This window comes from Tympanuchus pallidicinctus, unplaced genomic scaffold, assembly GCF_026119805.1.
Source record: "Tympanuchus pallidicinctus isolate F22 unplaced genomic scaffold, pur_lepc_1.0 scaffold4, whole genome shotgun sequence".
Taxonomy (NCBI): domain Eukaryota; kingdom Metazoa; phylum Chordata; class Aves; order Galliformes; family Phasianidae; genus Tympanuchus; species Tympanuchus pallidicinctus.
In genome coordinates, this window is record NW_026294758.1 from 20,292,333 (window position 1) to 20,309,556 (window position 17,224).

A 17,224-nucleotide genomic window follows, 5' to 3' on the forward strand; every position below is an offset into this window, starting at 1 on the left:
CAGATCACCAGACTGGCGGTGCCATGCTGCTGGGCGCACACAGGGCAGCACAGCGAAGCCTGTCAGCAGCACGGGGTTTTGCTCTACGCTTAGTCTGAAGCTGTGCCTGCCTGTGGATGGCAAAAGATGGGAAAATGTCAGCCAGCCTTTTGGTGCCACATGTTCTTCACAGGCTGGGGACCGCTGGAGGCAGTTCAGTGGAGCTGGGGTTGAACTGTCCTTTTAAAATCAGCCTTCGCTGTGCTTGGCGCTCCTCATAGGCTGTGGCATCCTCTGCTGAAAGCCCCCGAGGCTCTGCTGAGCTTGATGGACAATTCCTTTTCTTTCTTCCCCTTTGTGCTCTCTCACAAAGAGAAACTGCTTCTCTTCCAGGAAGAGGGAGTGGGGAGCGAGGGAGGAGGGACGGCGAGGAGGGTTTGTGCGTGGCCGGGGCAGCCGGCACCTCCGCACTCCAGCCCTGTCCGACCGCCGGGCTGGAACGCTGTTGGTATGGCAACGCATCCCTGCACTAACCAAACCGTGACAGGTGAGGGAAAATAATTATTCATCTCCATGTAACTAATGGAAAACAGAGTCCCGGAGGTTAAGTTTTCTTAAAGGAATTCAGATACAGACGTGTCCTGATGGTATTTTCATTAAGATATCCATGATATCTAGATGGCGCAGAAACCAAGGTACAACTAGATCCAAATCTTTAGGTGGCATTGACAAATGTATCACTTGAAAAAGAAAAAATAAAATAAAATCAAACGAGGGCTGTTAAGAAGCTTTTGGCATTGTTCTTTCTCTGAGGTCTTTAAAGGGACTGTCCCAGATGAACTGATCAAGAGTACAAAGGTTGCCAATGCAGAGTAGGGATTGGACCACATCTCTGGAGTGTGAGTTGCTTATCTCTTGACACTCTTCTCCACAGCATTGTTTTTCAAATAAAACAAAATCCAGTTACTCAATCTGAGCTTCTCGTGGTGCTTGCATGGACACTTTGGGTGCCTTGAAAGATCAGAAGATATTGAAAAAAATTTCGTAAGTGAATGAAAATTGCCTACATTTGCAATACTGTCTGTGGAAATGTAGAAACCAATGGAGGGCATCATGCTTGTCCTGAATGTTGTTGGTCTCCATGCCCAATGAGTTAGCTATGTTTGTGTGCTTTGAAAAAGAATTCCATATGCAGGAGTCTGTTGCCTTGACCTGAACTTAGCAGAGGGGCATCTTGAGGCATTGTCACATCTTGGGAATGTGGCCTAGCTTTGCATCATTTATAGAGTATGCATTATTCTGTGCTAATGTGAAAGTAAGCCTTTGATCTCATTCCATTGCACCAAGCGAAATAGATGTAACTGTTGAATTCCTTCCTCTTTTATCATTCCTCAGTCAATAATACTACAGCTTACCATTCCTCCATCCCCCTCCTCCTTTATGCAGCTTCTTGGGCAGTGTTGCTTTCCTTCTGGTTTTCAACCCTGCTGCATTCCCCGTGCTTTCAAGACAGGTTTTATACAGGAAAAAGGAAAATACATTTCATAATGCAAACATGCCCTGCTCAGCACTTTCAGTTATCTTATTTATACGCTGCAGTACAGCTTTCTATGACCAAGTGATTATCATTTCCCAGAGCTATCATCATTTTAAAGCTACCTCTGAATTGTGCTCCAGCAGATGGTACAACTCTATGAGTACTGCTGAGAGCCCGATGGGAAGGGATGGGGCAGGCTGTGCACACACGCAGATCAGGCTGTTGCCCCAACAGCCAAGAAACCTCTAACTTGCATTGTTTCTCACAGTGTTCAATTTCAGCTTGTGTTGTTGAGTACTGTCAGGCTGTTAGCCCCCAGGGAAATCAAGGTGGTTGTTTTTCTTGTTTTTGGGCCTGTCTACCCAACTGATTCTTATTTATTTATTTATTTATTTTTGCTGCATAACAACTGGGCTGATTAATTCCAAGATAGAATACCAAATAAGTAAGAGTCATTCATTATATGCAGTATTCTAATAGATTTCAGTGTGATCTAAACTTGGATTGAATACTAACCCATTGATTGCTATTCAGTTGTTTAAGCAGCTGTGCTCCTAAGCTGAGCAATTGCAGTGTGTCATCCTTTCCTTTCTTCCTTCGATTTCTACCTCCCTTTCTCCACTCTTGAAATGGCTAACCCCTCATCTATACATTTTCCTTCAGTGGATTGTATCCTTTGTGACTGACTACCAAGTATACAATGGAAATGGTAGACAGACAGCTAAAGTCATGAAAGATACGTTATCCTCATGTAATCGGGTGAAATTCCCATGGGTATTTCACCAAGCAGAGGAGGTTGTTATCATTCTTGTTGAGATGATAATAAAGAGGCATGATTTACTGCTTCAGTTGTTTCAAAGGTGTCATTTGAACTTAGGGAAGTGTGGTGCTGCTACACAGACCTGGACAAAGCCTCACAAAACAGACAGTGCACATCTGTATCCCTAGTCAGGAGCTTTAAAAAAAAAAAGAGTTGATTATTTTCAAAATCTTGCACTTTTCTTTGACTCAAAGTGAAGATGTGGCTGCTTACTCATTGTGCAAATTAGACTTTTTTCAGCCTTGATTCAATAGTATACAGAAGCTTGTATACATACGTGTATTTACTTGCTAATTTAATATGTATATGAATTTTTATACATGTCAATTATACATTTAAGCACTTTTATAAATATCTAAGGTCTTTATCTTCAGTAGTGAATGAACCACATTTGCTTTTAAAGTTAAATATGTACTCACAGTATCTAAACCTGAGCTCGAGGTCTGTCTTTAGGCTATAGGTTTGCACCTTCTGGCTTTTGCCACTAGTGATAATCTGTCCTGGAACTGATTTTCTGCAAAACATTGGGAAAACCCTGCATCATTCGCTTTTCGCTGTTTATGCCTGCAGCCTTTTAATAATTCTTCAGGTCCATCTCCTTCCATAAACCTTGTAGGAAGGTTATTACAGGCGGCCACCTGAAGTTGAGAACTAGGTCTGATTTAACAATATTAGAAGAATCCTCATTAAAAAAAAAAAAAAAGAAGAAGAAGAAGACGACGAAGAAAACTTAGCAGCAGGCCTTTTATTACACTTTGTGACTGAGATTGTATTGAGTTTGTTATGAATTCTGCTGACACTTCTGTGAGGAGTCAAAGTGGGACTGTATAGTGCTGGTAGAAAAAAATTCCAGATCTCTTTCATATCCACTACTTGGATGCCAAAAATGGTTAGTGCCAATGGCCATTCTTGCTTTAACATGTTACAGAGAGGAAATAGCTGCAGGGAGAATTAGAGGAGAGGGAAAAATAGGCAGCTGGCTTATGGGTTAACTGTGAAAATACTGCTAGCAAAGAATTTCTTTCTTCTTTCGGTATTGAAGCCCATGGATGATAAAACTGAAGTTCTACATCATAAATTCCCATTTGGACATGCAGTTTTGAGAACCTACATCCAGCATCCTTATCATTTTGAAGTTAAAGTCACAATCAGTAATGAAATCTGCTTGCTTTTCACACACTGAAATTAGCTTTGATTCTTTGCCTGAAACATATGTTTAAAAGGCAACATGCACATACTGTGCACTGACCCTATCAAAGCAATAAATACCATTGAAGTCATTTTCCGAAGCTGCCTACAGCGTTAGTTTATTTTTAATATGGTCCCTCTGAAGGAGTGGTGTAGGAAATACCTATGGGAGCTATTTCAGTTGTCTGTCTGGGGTGAAGTCCCTACCTTGCCCTGCTGAAGAAGAAAGTAAGAGGGGATACTAATTTTCTTTTATCGTTATGAATGATAATGTTTAATTCATTGGATTTTGTTCCTTTCTAGGGAAAATGATATTCTGTTTGGGTGAGAAAAATGTTTCTTTGGTACTCAGCATGATTTGAAGCAAGGGATGACGAAGAAGGATGTTGTACCTGAGAATAGGGCTTAGCCTGTGACAGTTTTCCTGATTCTTTATGATAGCTGTGTTAGTCTATTTGCTTTGTGCTCTTTGTCCTGCAGTGTTATTTGGAGAAACCTCCTGCCTCTGGAAGTTCCTTTCATGGAACAATGAGGATATAAACATGGACCAAATGACTTTGTGATCCAGACCCACTTGTACAGTGAGGGCTGTGCTCTTGCATGCAGGTGAGGACCCACAATAGGTAGAAGTTAGTTTATTGTGCCAAGGTCACTGAGGAGTTTGGAAGCAGGGACAGTAAAAGGGCAAGACCCGAGGTCAGCTTCACACTGTGATACTACTTTTTTCCCCATTTTAGCACCTTGAAATTACTAACCCTTTCTTGAGTTTTGCCATGCCAGAGTCACTGCAGGTTCAAACAAAGCATTTACTGAACTGCATGAATTTTCTCTCCCTTGAATTTCAAGTGACATGAGCACAGTTTAGATTTTACAAATCTGAAAGATCAGTCCTCTGGCAAAGGGAATACATTTTTTGTCACTCATGGTCACAATTAGAATGACAACAAGGCCTGACTCCTCCATCACTCCTCTTTAACACTGTCAGCACCAGCTTTACCAGAATTATCCTGTCTGAAGCATGAATGGAACTATTCATTTCTCACTTTGTTTGACCTAGGACTCTAGGAACTGCTTAATAGCATATAGGCTGCCTTCTGTAAAGAACTGATTATGTTGAAAACTGGACTAAAAAATGTGCTCTCTTAGCCATGAAAGGTTAATTTTCTGTTTGTTTCAATGCATTTGTAGAGTTGCTGTGTTATGCACTGTGCTTCCAAACATCGTTTCATGCTATATAATGAGTTTGAAATCTGTCATCTTCCAGGCCTTGTATTTGTGTAAGAAAGTGCAAGAAGCATGCAAGAGAAGTATATAGTTTTAGGAATATACTTTGATTCAATTTCTTGCATTTTATTATGGCCAAGAGAGAAAATACTCAGATCTCATGCTGAAGACACGTTTTCAGAACGCAGTGGTTTTATTTTAAATGGGTCCCCAGAGAAGATGATCTCAGGCAGGAAAATGCATGCAGTCTTTCTGAAGAGATAAGAATAATCATTGCATTTCTACTGTGCATTTCTGTAATGCTGTAAATATTATACGAATCACAAGACAGAGATCATATTCGGTTTTCGACAGAGGAAGTCTGGCCATCAGTATGGTGAAACAGCAGTCTGACACATGAATTTGGCTGCAAGTTAACCAAAAGCCATCTCATTTTCTTAGCTATAAATGAAGCAGATGCTCATGAGCATCAGAAGTCTTGTAACCTTAAATGAATCTTGCCTTATAAGTGGTTTTCAGGAAAACACAGGAAGCAGATAAAATCCATCTCAAGTGTAAATTTGAGACTCAGCTGTGAGCTCCCTGCTCACATGGCAGAGTCTTACCCACCTGAAGCTGACGTGAGATCAGTGAAATTGTGGAGATTGGTAGGGAAGTCATTCAGATGTCTCGCAATAGCAGGGACCAGTCAGCAGTTTAATTTTGTGTGTAATGACAGTGGATCCTGAGCTCCCTGTTTGTGAACCCTTCTGTGGAGGAAGGTCATCATCAGCTTGTCATTAATGTAAAAATGGCCACTGAGATTCCTATCTTTCTATAATTCCTCCACAGAACTGCTGTATTGTTCCACTGCAAGGCAAGCATAGCTAGCAAAGGTGGGTTTTGATCTATCATTGTTTTTGTACCTAAGCTGTGCAGAACCTGTGATTCATATGAATATCTTCAGAAGTTTCAGAAGCTGCTAGAAGTACCTTAGACATAAATCATTCATGTAGAGGTGGAAGAAATTCTGGGCATTGCTAGGCAATCATCAGTCACAGCGTAACAAAACCAGAGCGTAGTTTTGTATTTCTTTGTGTGAGTTTGTTGAGATGGCATGTGGGAGTAGCATAACGATGAACCAGCTCCTCACACCCTGCTTCTCAGGTGATGCAGTGCTCCTTGTGTTTGTTACACCAGCAGTCTCATCAACAACCTGGAACCAGAATGTCCTGCACTGAAAGAATCTGTTCCTGTTAGGGCAGGACTATTTTTGTGTGACATGTAAAGAAAATGATAACTAGAAAATAGATTATTTAGTGGAACTATTGGAAATTCTTCCCAAAAGTATATTTTGTCAATAGATTATCATTTAAAAAAAAAGTGCTTTGAGAAACTGCTGGTGTAGGAGGCTTACATTCTTCATGAATTCTCTGTATTTTCTAGTTGAAAAGTAACAGAGCAACAGAGCTTGGTTGATATTCAAGCCTGAAAACAAAGCCTATGGTAAAACGTTTTTTTTAAAAAGAGATTGAAAATCAAATGCAATGTTATAAAAAAAAAAAAAGAGCATTTTAAGGAAAGTATATTTATATAAGAACGTAGAAGGCAAGTGGTCAATTTCAAAGATAGCAAAATAACTTATTTTTTGATAAAGGAAAACTGCACATGTTGACTAATTCTTAAGCCCCTTACGGATTGGTAGATGATATGAGTCTTTGTTTTGTTTTTTGCAGCTGGATTTGTAGGCAGCCCTTTCAGAGACAGGCTTTCTTTGTGTTTTTGGTTTTTTGTTTTGCGTGGGTTGATTTCGTTGTTGTTTTTTTTTGTTGTTTGTTTTTTGTTTTTTTTTTATGATAGGCTAGGGGGCTTAATAGTCTGTTGCAAATTGTCTTGATTGCAGTTTGTGATTTTATTTGATTTATTGTTAAGTGGAAGTTACCAGGTTAAAGCTGCTGTTTTTATTCTTCCTGCAGATTTTAGTCTTCATAATAGTCTACATCAGAAAGCTGCTTCCAGGACAGGTATTGAATGTATATGTTCTATCAAAGCCAACCCCTACAGAAATTGCAAAAGCTCAGTAAGTTATCCAGTTGCTCCCTAACTTGACATATTGCTTCCCTTCCCATTCCTCCTTCCATCATCTTACTGCAGTACACAAAAGCTTTTGGAGACATTCTGTGCTGTCATTTAGGTATGTATAGTCTGTAATAACTCTGTCAGCAGTTGCCATTTGAGGATGATTCCTGCTGAAGTCCATTGACAAAGACCCATGGGTTCTCTCCTGGCTTCTCAGAGCAGCAATACTGATTCCCCTTCTACAGATTCTATGGATTATAGATTGCAATATCCATAGGTTACTGTGCTTATGGATTACAGTTTCTATAGGTAAGTAAAAACTTGTACCCTAAGCAGAAGAGGAGAAGAACCCTATTCCAACAAAATAAATAAACTGAAGTATATCACAGAAAAAGGAAAGGAAGAAAATCCAAAGAAAATCATGCCTAGACTGTCCGCTTTCTTCTTTGTCGGGATTAAAAGAGTGCTATCTTTAGGAACACACTTGTTGGGATAATGAAGATTGGGCATTTAGCAGCCTAAATAAAATCAGATTCCTATTCCCACTGATGCATTTTTGTCTAGCGTCTGAGGCTTAGAAAAGGAGCGTTGCAGATTTTCTTCTACCATTCATAGCAGGCATCTAAATGCCGATCTTTTTGAAGAAAAAAATAATCAAAGAAGAAGAAACAGAAAAAATGAATCTCTTGTCAGTTTGACCCACCACGTTATTTTTTGCCTTATTGATATATCTGTAAATTTCATCTGCCCTTTCTTCAGCATGTATATTTATATATATGGTTTTTGTTGGTTTTTTTTTTTTTTTTTTTTTTTCCACAAACCTGCAGTGCAGTGCAAAGCTAGATTTAAATATTTTCAGACTGACTGTACCCATCATTTGCATTCCACTGACTCATTCAGAGCAAAGACATCTGAGCAGAAATACAGCAGATAAAAGAGAAACCATTAATCCAGGGAAGATTACTGGCACAGAATCTTTATCCTGTATCCTCCCTGAAATGAGACAAAGATCTTACTATGTACATCCCTCTGGCTTAGCTTCAGAAAGTAAGCAATACAGTAGTGTAGACATGGTACTTTTTAAAGGCACATTACATTGGACTGAAATTTCAGCCTTCCGACAGAGCTTATTACTGCTGAGGTGTGGTTCAGCGGCTGCTTTCTTAAAAGGTTCTTCAGCATCCCAAAACTACTTTGTGGCTCAGGTTCTGCATGTGGTGGATGAGACAATGCATCCTTTACCTAAGGGATGCCTTAAGTCTAAGGCAGATAGCATGTGTCTCCTGAAGAATGGAGACTCTTCTATAGCACGTCGGTCATACACACATTGTACAGGGTTCTCATTCATGCTGACACCTCATCCTGATGTGAGCTGTAAATGCCAGTTTGCTTTTAATGAGCCTAATAAGGACATAGCTTTCCAGATACAGGTGCTTCAGCTCTGAAAGGGAATGGGTGGAGGATATTGAGCAGGCTTGCCCTTTTCAGAACACAATCATCCTGGGTGACTTGGTATGCAAGATTTCAGAACATGGCAAGCTTTGATTTCCCTTTGTTGCACATGTGGCAAGCTGCAGTTGCTTTTCCACTTGCTGATTGTTTGTCTCTTCCCCTCTCTGTCTATCTCTGCAATACTGATCTTCAGCTATAAGATCTGAGGTACTGAGGTTCTTCTCTGACATTACATGGAAACGCCACTTGTCACACAGTTCCTGTTCTGGTTCCACTGCTGGTGGTCACTCTCCATGTCCTGCACGACCATTTCCATACCATGCTACTGACAAAACCTACTGTAGTCAATTAGGTGTTCTAGCTGAAGCAGCCTGGAGAATTAGGTAGCCCTCTGGAGGTAGTTCTGTCTGCTTGTGGCCCTGTCTTGCAACAGTTTGTATTCAGCTATGAAATTAAATTGGAGGAAATGATTCAGTTTTGAATCATTCTATTTAAATTGGCAAAAGCCAAAAACCCTCCTGTGAGCTACAACAATGTGGACTGCTACTCAGATGGGAAATGTAAATACTTAAGCATGGCTGATGAATTGGACCACAAGTGCCAACTGCTTGAAGTTTGGATTCTCTGCTCTCATTCCTGATGGTTTTGTTCCTTCGGAGCCCCTCGTTCAGGTGACAAGTGTTTTCCTTTTGTTGTATCCATGTAGGGTGAATGTATGTTAAGACTTCTGGAAAATGGTTGTGAACAACAGGAACCAAGACCCAGAGGAAACTGGTTTCTAAACAATCCAGCATCCTCTTCCAGTTGAGAGCAGAAGAACATTCAAATACATGGAAAAAATCTTGCTGTTATGGAAAGTTAAGCTTACCAAGAGTAAACCATGATCTCTTTGTTGATTTAAGCTGACAAAAAGTGAGGTCAGAAGCAAATCTTGTTTCTTCCATAATACAGAGCCTAAAACTTACAATGGCTTTTTTCTTCCCCCCTCATAATGTTCAGGTAGTCCATTAAGCATGATTTGATTTCAGGTGTAAACCTAAAGGTCTGTCTTTCTCAGTATGAATCTTATTTTTGGAGTAAATCTGCCTCTTTGCCTCTTTTGAATTGCACTTTCTTCTCCTGCACATATCAGTTATTTCTTATGCTCCTTTTAGACTCTGTCACCTTGCCAAATATTGAAATAGGTTTATTTGTTGTAAAGGATATGAAAAAAAAAAAAAAAACAAAAGGATATGTCTTTCAGTGTGCTCTCTTGCTCTTTATTGTTCCTTAGATCTTAGGCAAAACTGCAGTCCTTGGAATTGTGTGAGTTCTTCACACTTCCTCCTGGAAGTGGGCCTTTTCTGCCTCTCCTCTGGGCATTGCTGGGAGGGCCTTTGCCTCTCATGCTCCTTTTGAATCACAGCTGTTTGTTTTGCATTTTTGCCACATTTGTATAGACTTTGACCAAACGACGTTATGGATGAGCGATGGGAGGAACAGCTTGCAAGGGAACTTCAAGTAATCTTAGATCAGCTAGTTGTCAGTTGCATTATGTTACTATGCAGTGTGCCTATTCCTCTACTGATGTCTTTGCAGATGTTTTAAGCTTCACATTAAAAAAAAAAAAAGAAGAAAGTATTTATACAGACACATTACCTCACCTAAGCTGGAGTCATTGTGCCATACACTCTACATACAGTAAAAAAACATTTCTCTGTTCCTCCTACGAACTTAGCATCTAAATGATCAAGACAGATAAATCTTTGGAAGTGAAGGAGAGGTCCAAGGTCACCTCTGCAGGAAAGCAACAGAACACATCTCCCATTCTGCAGTCAGGTGACAGTCTGTCCTGTCTCTTTTATAGCAGCTTTGATAAGATGACATTTCACAAATCCCAGAAACAGACGCTGCCCCATTTCCATACTTGCAGGAAGGGTGTCTTCAAGTGAGGAAGCTCGATTACAAAGTCCGCTGAGCATGTGAAGTAAAGAATGAAATACTGCGCTTGCCACAGTACTGATTTTGTTCTTCTCTTCCTTTATGTAGAGGACATATGGTATGATCTCTGTAGCAGTCACTGCAGCAGCTTAAAAACTGATGCAATAGAACATGTGTGGAATGGAACTATTTCTGCACCAGGAGTTCTTCTGTTCTGTGTGTGTGAGTGCATGTGCACACAAGCCTGTAAAATGCCTCATTTCTAGAAATTAAACCTATGCACATGTCTTCACACAGTGCAGGACTGGGGATAGAAATGTTCATCACTTGCAACAGAAAATGGAGTTTTCAATGCCATGCAGAAATCAACCTTGAAATTCCTGTATTTCATTCAGAGTATCCCAGAGCAGTTTTGCGAAGCCTTACAGCCCTCCAGTCATGAGGATGGATAAGGGTGAAGAATGAGCTGCAGATTGGTATGTTGCCCTGAAAGAGGAGCAAAGATCCTTCTTGCCTCATAGTATAGAGATCGCATCAATGCCAGGAGCTGCACTTGAGAATAAATGGAGGAATAACAGATCCCTGCATGTTGCCATGGAGCTCTTCAGTCTGGGCTGCAGGCATGCTGTAAAATATGGTCCATCTCTTTGTCTCTGTTTTAGGCAGTCCTAGTTAGTCTTGACTGCATTTTTGTGCTCAGCAATCAGGTTTATCCCTGCAGAACAACTGCTAGTGATGATGGTCTATCTCTAGGGCTGCACTACCTGACCTCGGCTTGGACACTGGTGTCCAGACCATGCTTTGCTCCTTCGTCCTTCCAACAAGTCCTTTACCTTCACAGAGCTTAACGTACAGAGAAAAATATTATTTTTTTTTCTTAATCTTGGAGATAGTATAGATATTCTTTTAATTTGTCTATTTGCCAGTTAAACTCTTCTCAGTTTCCCTCTTGAGGTGTCTGTAACTTGACATTATGAACCTTCTTATTAAATCAACTGCTTCCTGAACGTTAGCTGGTGGAGTGGAGGAAGAAGCAAACATGTTTCAAGGAAAGCCAATACTGATAAGGTGTTGGCTGCTGGCTGTCCTGTTATTGTTAGAATTCACATTTTCTCCCTGGAGTACAGAGCACCTTCTGATGGAGCGCTTCTTATATTGAAAAATGACAAGCATTAAGAAGCCCATGCCACTTCATCACTAAAATATTTACTACAGCATACTTGCTTCCTCTCTCTGAAAGTGCAGTGTATTTATAGGAATATTCTGTAATAGAGCATCATGCTCTGAGCAGTATTTTTGAAGAATAAGGCAATAGTATGTGTGAAGGGGTGGGGCAGGACTCCTCTGTTGTCCCCTCTTGTTAGCAGGTGTTGGAAGCCTGCAGGGAGCTGCAGAAGCTGATTGACTGGAGCAGATTTGCTGTGGTATGTGAAGTGTGTTAAGTCCCTGCAGGGGATGGGAAAGGCTCACCGAGCTGAGGAATTTGGGGTCTAGGGTCTCTGCAGGAAATTGCTAGGAAGGACCAACTTTAGGTGAAAGGGGACGTTTAGGTATTTTTTTTTATTATCATTAAAATGCCAAATCCCAGCAATCCATTGGCATGTAAGTACTACAGGTCAGATCTTCTACTAATGTGCAGTGGAAGGTTTGTAATATGCTCTCCATAGCAGCTGGGAATCTGAAACTGTTGGGTAGGGGAAGATTTCTTCCTAGCTTCATGGCTGTGTTAGAAATAAGGTCCCTTAGCTCCTGCCTAGAAAGCAAGAATAATGGAAGATGGAGGTCACAGAAGCGACAAGAGCAACTCTTGAAATCCAGTGTTGTCAGCACAAATGCAGCAATTGATTGAAAAGCGTCTGCTAACCAGGCAGCAAAGAGCCCAATTAGAACTGAAATAGCTAGGGTCTATTTCAGAGTTTTATGATACCAGCTCACACCACTCAGCTAATTCTACGTTATGATAATTTTTCTTCCTGGGCTGGAACCAGATGGGGACAAGAGCAGGCTTGGACTGAAACAAACTGAATACCCAATGCAAGACTTCTCAGAGCCTCAGCTTTTAGAGGCATCATCATAAGCATGCCCCAAAAAGGAAAGATCGGTCTCCATCTTCTGTATGAATAAGCACCCACCATGGAGTGTTACTGAGGACTGCTAGAGCTTTACTGGATACTGCGAAATCTGTTGGACTTGCTATTTCTCTTGAATCAGAAATATACTTGGGAACTGGCTCAACTGAAAGAGCATAAGAAGTTTTAAAGTGGACAATATTTTAGGATGGCATGATTAAGGTAGGACACAGGAGAACCACTTCAGGTCCGAGATACCTGGGAGCTCTGCTGGAGTTTCCATATTATTGAGGAAGAATGCTCTCATCAGGAATGAGTAGACTACGTGGTCTGCATTGCAAGGTGGACCAAATAAGAGCACCAGCTGGGAAAGAATGGGCAGGAGACGTTGGCAGACTGCAGCAAAAATGACTTACCAACCCAGTGTTTGGCATGTCGAGGGGACATGGTGTCTAGAGGGAAGACATCTTTGCAGATGCACTTGTGTTCTGCATGAGTGTGCTAAGATTAACTGTTTGAGGAACAGCAAATAGACCCCAGCAATGAGTGAATTCACTGTGTTAAGCTCCATGGCTATAAACAGTGATCACATTGCACAGCAGTGTTTTCATCTTTCGTGGGATCCAATCTGACTCAAAACTTGTGACAAACTGTTCAGTAAGGGGTAGGGCAACCTCTTAATCAACGTTAGCAGTGATGCAACATTGAACAGCAATTACATAAAGAATTTCTTTATCATGTAGGAATGCATAAGAGGTTTTTGATTGCTTGTGTCATTGCAGAAGCTGGGGTGGTTCCTACAGAAATCATTGTTAACCTAGATGTGTTCCAAGTAGAGAATTTTTAAGGATTCTTGTTTATGTTTGCATTTGCAGAATAGTTGCCTAGATAATGCTGAATGCAAAATAAAGAAATACTACATGTGGCCATGGCGCTGATGATCTCAGTTGGCTTCATGGTGAAATACAGGCACAGGATTGCCCAGATAATAGGATGACGAATAGAACTACTTCATCATATGTTGAGCCCTCAGTTCCACTTAGAGCTGCTTTTTCTCTGTTAAAAGGTAAAAACTATGCACCGCTCTTCCCGTTGTTCATGTTTTAAGAAAAAGTCTCCAGTTTTCTACCGATTAAGTTGAATGTGACATTCTTCTGAAAATCAGTCAGAGTTCACTCCAGAGATGTCTGCCTGTCCTAGTCAAGTGAAGGAGTGAGAGCATTGTTTATTTTGCACAAGGGCTGCAGGAAGTTGATGTGAATTTGGGTGCTGCTTACTCATGTTAAGTACCTCTGCACCTCGCAACATGACAAGCCCTATTGAACCTGGAGGAACTGCTTATGAATTGAGGCATTTCTTACTGTGAGCAGAGGTGGCTGACTGTGTCCCTCATACTGTTGAGTGTTTTGCTGCTTAAGTCTCAATATAAATGCAAACTATTATCACTACTATGCTGTTGTTGCAGATACCCTCACTTGGCAACGGCAGTTATTTCTAACTAGCTAACATGTTTGGAGGTCCCTTAAGGTGTAATACAGCACTGTTGTAACTGAACTCTATATATCTATTGAAACTAACTAGCACAACTTAAGAATTAAATTAAATCGCTGCTGTAATGGAATAGAGTTGTGGTAAAAGCAGTTCGGGTTTTAGAAAAGGTCACATAAAATGTTCTTCAATGCTGCATGATAAGTAGACAATGCCATCTTACAATACCCAGTTCTCGAGTGGGTACTTTAGGAGCTTACATTGCCTAGCTTATTCTACATCATGAAAAAAAAAGGAGGTCCAGTCATTTTATTCTGGAAAGCATTCTTCCCATCTCTTTGGCTGTCATATGTATTTAACTGTAGTGCCCTCAAGGACAATGTGTTGGATCAGCATGCTAAGGGCTACGGTCTACAGCCTGTAGTTTTTCATTTCATATTGCTTAAGAATGGTCCTCTTTGTTTCCATTTTGAGCCACGGCTGAATTCTTACATGTTGTCTGATCTTCAGGTTCAAATGCCCAAGAGAATAGGCAGCTGTGAATCAGCCCTCTGTGTGCTTTCTAGCAGGTAGTATAGCATGGAAGGCAGTATACTTCTTATTTCTTTAAATTGATAGGGATTTGATGAAAAAGGCTTTAATAAAACAGTCTCATGAATGATTATTTTCTTCCTGCTGATGATTCTGAATTGCATACAGAAATATAAGAACCTTTTAACAGAGCCCTATGGGTTTAAACCCAGACCTTTAGATTTATAATTAAAGCTTGTTGTCTTTATGCTATCCTACACATTATGAGAAGGATCACCTTTCTAATTATATGGTACCAGGAGGTCTGTCACATGCTTTCAGTTAGTATTAAGGTACACAGTTGTGCTATTTTTTTCTTCTTCTCCTTCTTCCATAGATTCTATATTATGTTTTGGAAATTTGACATCATGATTTTTTTTTTTTCAGGCCAGATGTTTTGTCCTGTTATGTTAAGTCATCTTGACATACTGCCATGAAATGGAAATAACTGCTAGCTTTAACTTTGCTCCGTATCATCATTAAAAGGTACGTCTCATGCATCTTAATTCCCCATCTACATTGCTACCTTCCTCTCTCCCTCCTCTCCTCCATTATACTTCTTTCTTTTTCTCCTTAAAGAAGAAGGCATATTAAAATTTCCTTCCTGTTCTGCCTGAGCGGTTAATGAGGTTCTAGATAGCATAATGAATATGCAGTGCTATTGATTCGGTGTACGCGCGTGTGCATGTGTGCGTTTGTGTGTGCATGTCTTTAATCACAGCTGGAATGCAAAATCAGGCTCCACCTTTCAACTCTATCTCCATCATGCTGAGAGAGTGAGAGAGACTGAGACTGCTAGACAGCTCGAAAGAGATTGCAGCTCAGATGTCCTGGAAAACAGCAAATCCCTCAGACCTGGCAGATTCCGTTACCATGAGAACTGCAGATATTTCCATTGTGATGGCTTGCTCTAGCAGCCATCTGTTACACCCATTTGATTAGGAAGTACAGTTCAGCTTGTATGGGATTTTCGCTGCACCTTATCCCATGGCAGTGTACAGAAACTGTCTCTCTTTTTATATGCTAAACTCAATGTTTTTAAAGTGCTGTAATTTACTGAGGCTGAAGGCATTTAATGAAATGCTAGGAGGAGGTCACTGAGGGACAGTATCTCTGAGAAGAAGGAAGAGCATGAGATATATGAAGGGGATTAGTGTCCAGTATATAAATAAGATCAACCCAGAAATTAACCGTATTTAGCAATTCCTCATCCTTGCCAGAGAGAGGAGCTTGATATACAGACCTCATGAAGCCACGATAAAATTAATAATTGCCTCCTGTTATTTAATCCCACTTCATATATATTTATTGCATGCATGCAATAAATGCGTGCAGCAAATGAATTTCAGGTCCTCTCCCCAGATACCTAACATGGTGCAGTGACTACACTGTATAACGATTAGATTAGCTCTAAAAATTTAATGGCGCTATTTGACTTTTCCTAGACACAGAACAACCTTAAACTTTCTTGAAGGTTTGCTGTAATTTACTGATTAAACCAATTGTTTGGACTAGTTGCGTCCCTTGGTGTAAATTTGTGGTGAAGGAAATGGTAATGGCACATCAAACGGATATAAAAACAAAGGAGTCCCCTTCAATTAAAACTCTCCAGACATTCTTCCTAAGTGGCTGGCATTCCAGATTCAGAGTAATGTTATGCGTGGGGTAGTTGCCTGGAGTATCTTAAAATGACTGCAGGTCTTGTAAACTCAGTGAAGCTAATTAAATGCTCGCACATTGAAATGAATTTCTGATTGCTGCTCAGGAGGCATTGAGGTCAGCTCCTCTTTTCATTGCCCACACTTTATGGCCAATGCCAGATACTAAATAAATCAGATCCTCAGAATCAGGAGCTCTGTGTTTTTGTTCTTCTTATATATTCTCCCACCCGGCTGAACATAATTCCTTATCCGTCTTCATCTCAGCATGAAAAGTTTTCTCTTCTATTGTTTTTCCTCACATAGCACCAGATTACCATGGAGAAGACTATGATATCATAAGAAATGAATGAGCATGTTTCTCACCATGGGTGAAATATACATTCCAGACCTAATAAAGTCAGAAATCATGTAATGGGCCTGGTAAAATGAGCTGCTTAGTTCGTGTAAATATAAATGGTTCTTTAAGGCTCTACTTCAACTAAGCAAGTTCTTAAGCACTTTGCCGAGTACGGGGAGGTATACGAACATGTTTAAGAGCTTTTTATGAATACGGCTGGTATTTAAAGTGGTTTACTGAATCAGAGCCTCAAAATGTGGAAAAGTTAGATTTCCATCCCCTCTCATAAGAGAAGTTTTTTTATTTGTAGATTGTCTTTACAGCGAATAAGAACTTCCACTTCCTGCAGCTTTCCATCTTGCATAATCCTCAAGGCTGGGCTACAGAGAAGAGAGTCCTTTTCTTTTTTCTTTTTTTTTTTTTTCTCTCTCTCTTTTCTCTTTTTATTTTTATTTTATTTTATTTTATTTTATTTTATTTTATTTTATTTTATTTTATTTTATTTTATTTTATTTTATTTTCAGACAGGGCACTTGTTTTATGAATGTGGTATCTGCCTTTGACAGGCAGCAGATGTATGGAAGCCCTGAAATCTGAAACAATAAATACCATTCAGAGTCTCACCACTAAACCTTCTTATAGTACTGCCTTTGTTAAAAGAAACATTTACAGGAATACCATCCCCCCCTTCCCACCCACCTTCAAGGCTAGGATCTGAACCATGTTTTTAAAGTAAAGGTTAAGTACCTGAGGCATGAACAGTTGACATACAAAAGAAACTAAAGTAAATTTATCATTCGTTTGCCAGCTACGAGGTGTGTCGAGGGCTTTTTCTCTCTCTTTGTAACGCATGAGAAAACAAACCTGGGAAGTGTATGCAAGGAATATTTCTTTTCTACACTGGAATGTTAACATTTGCAC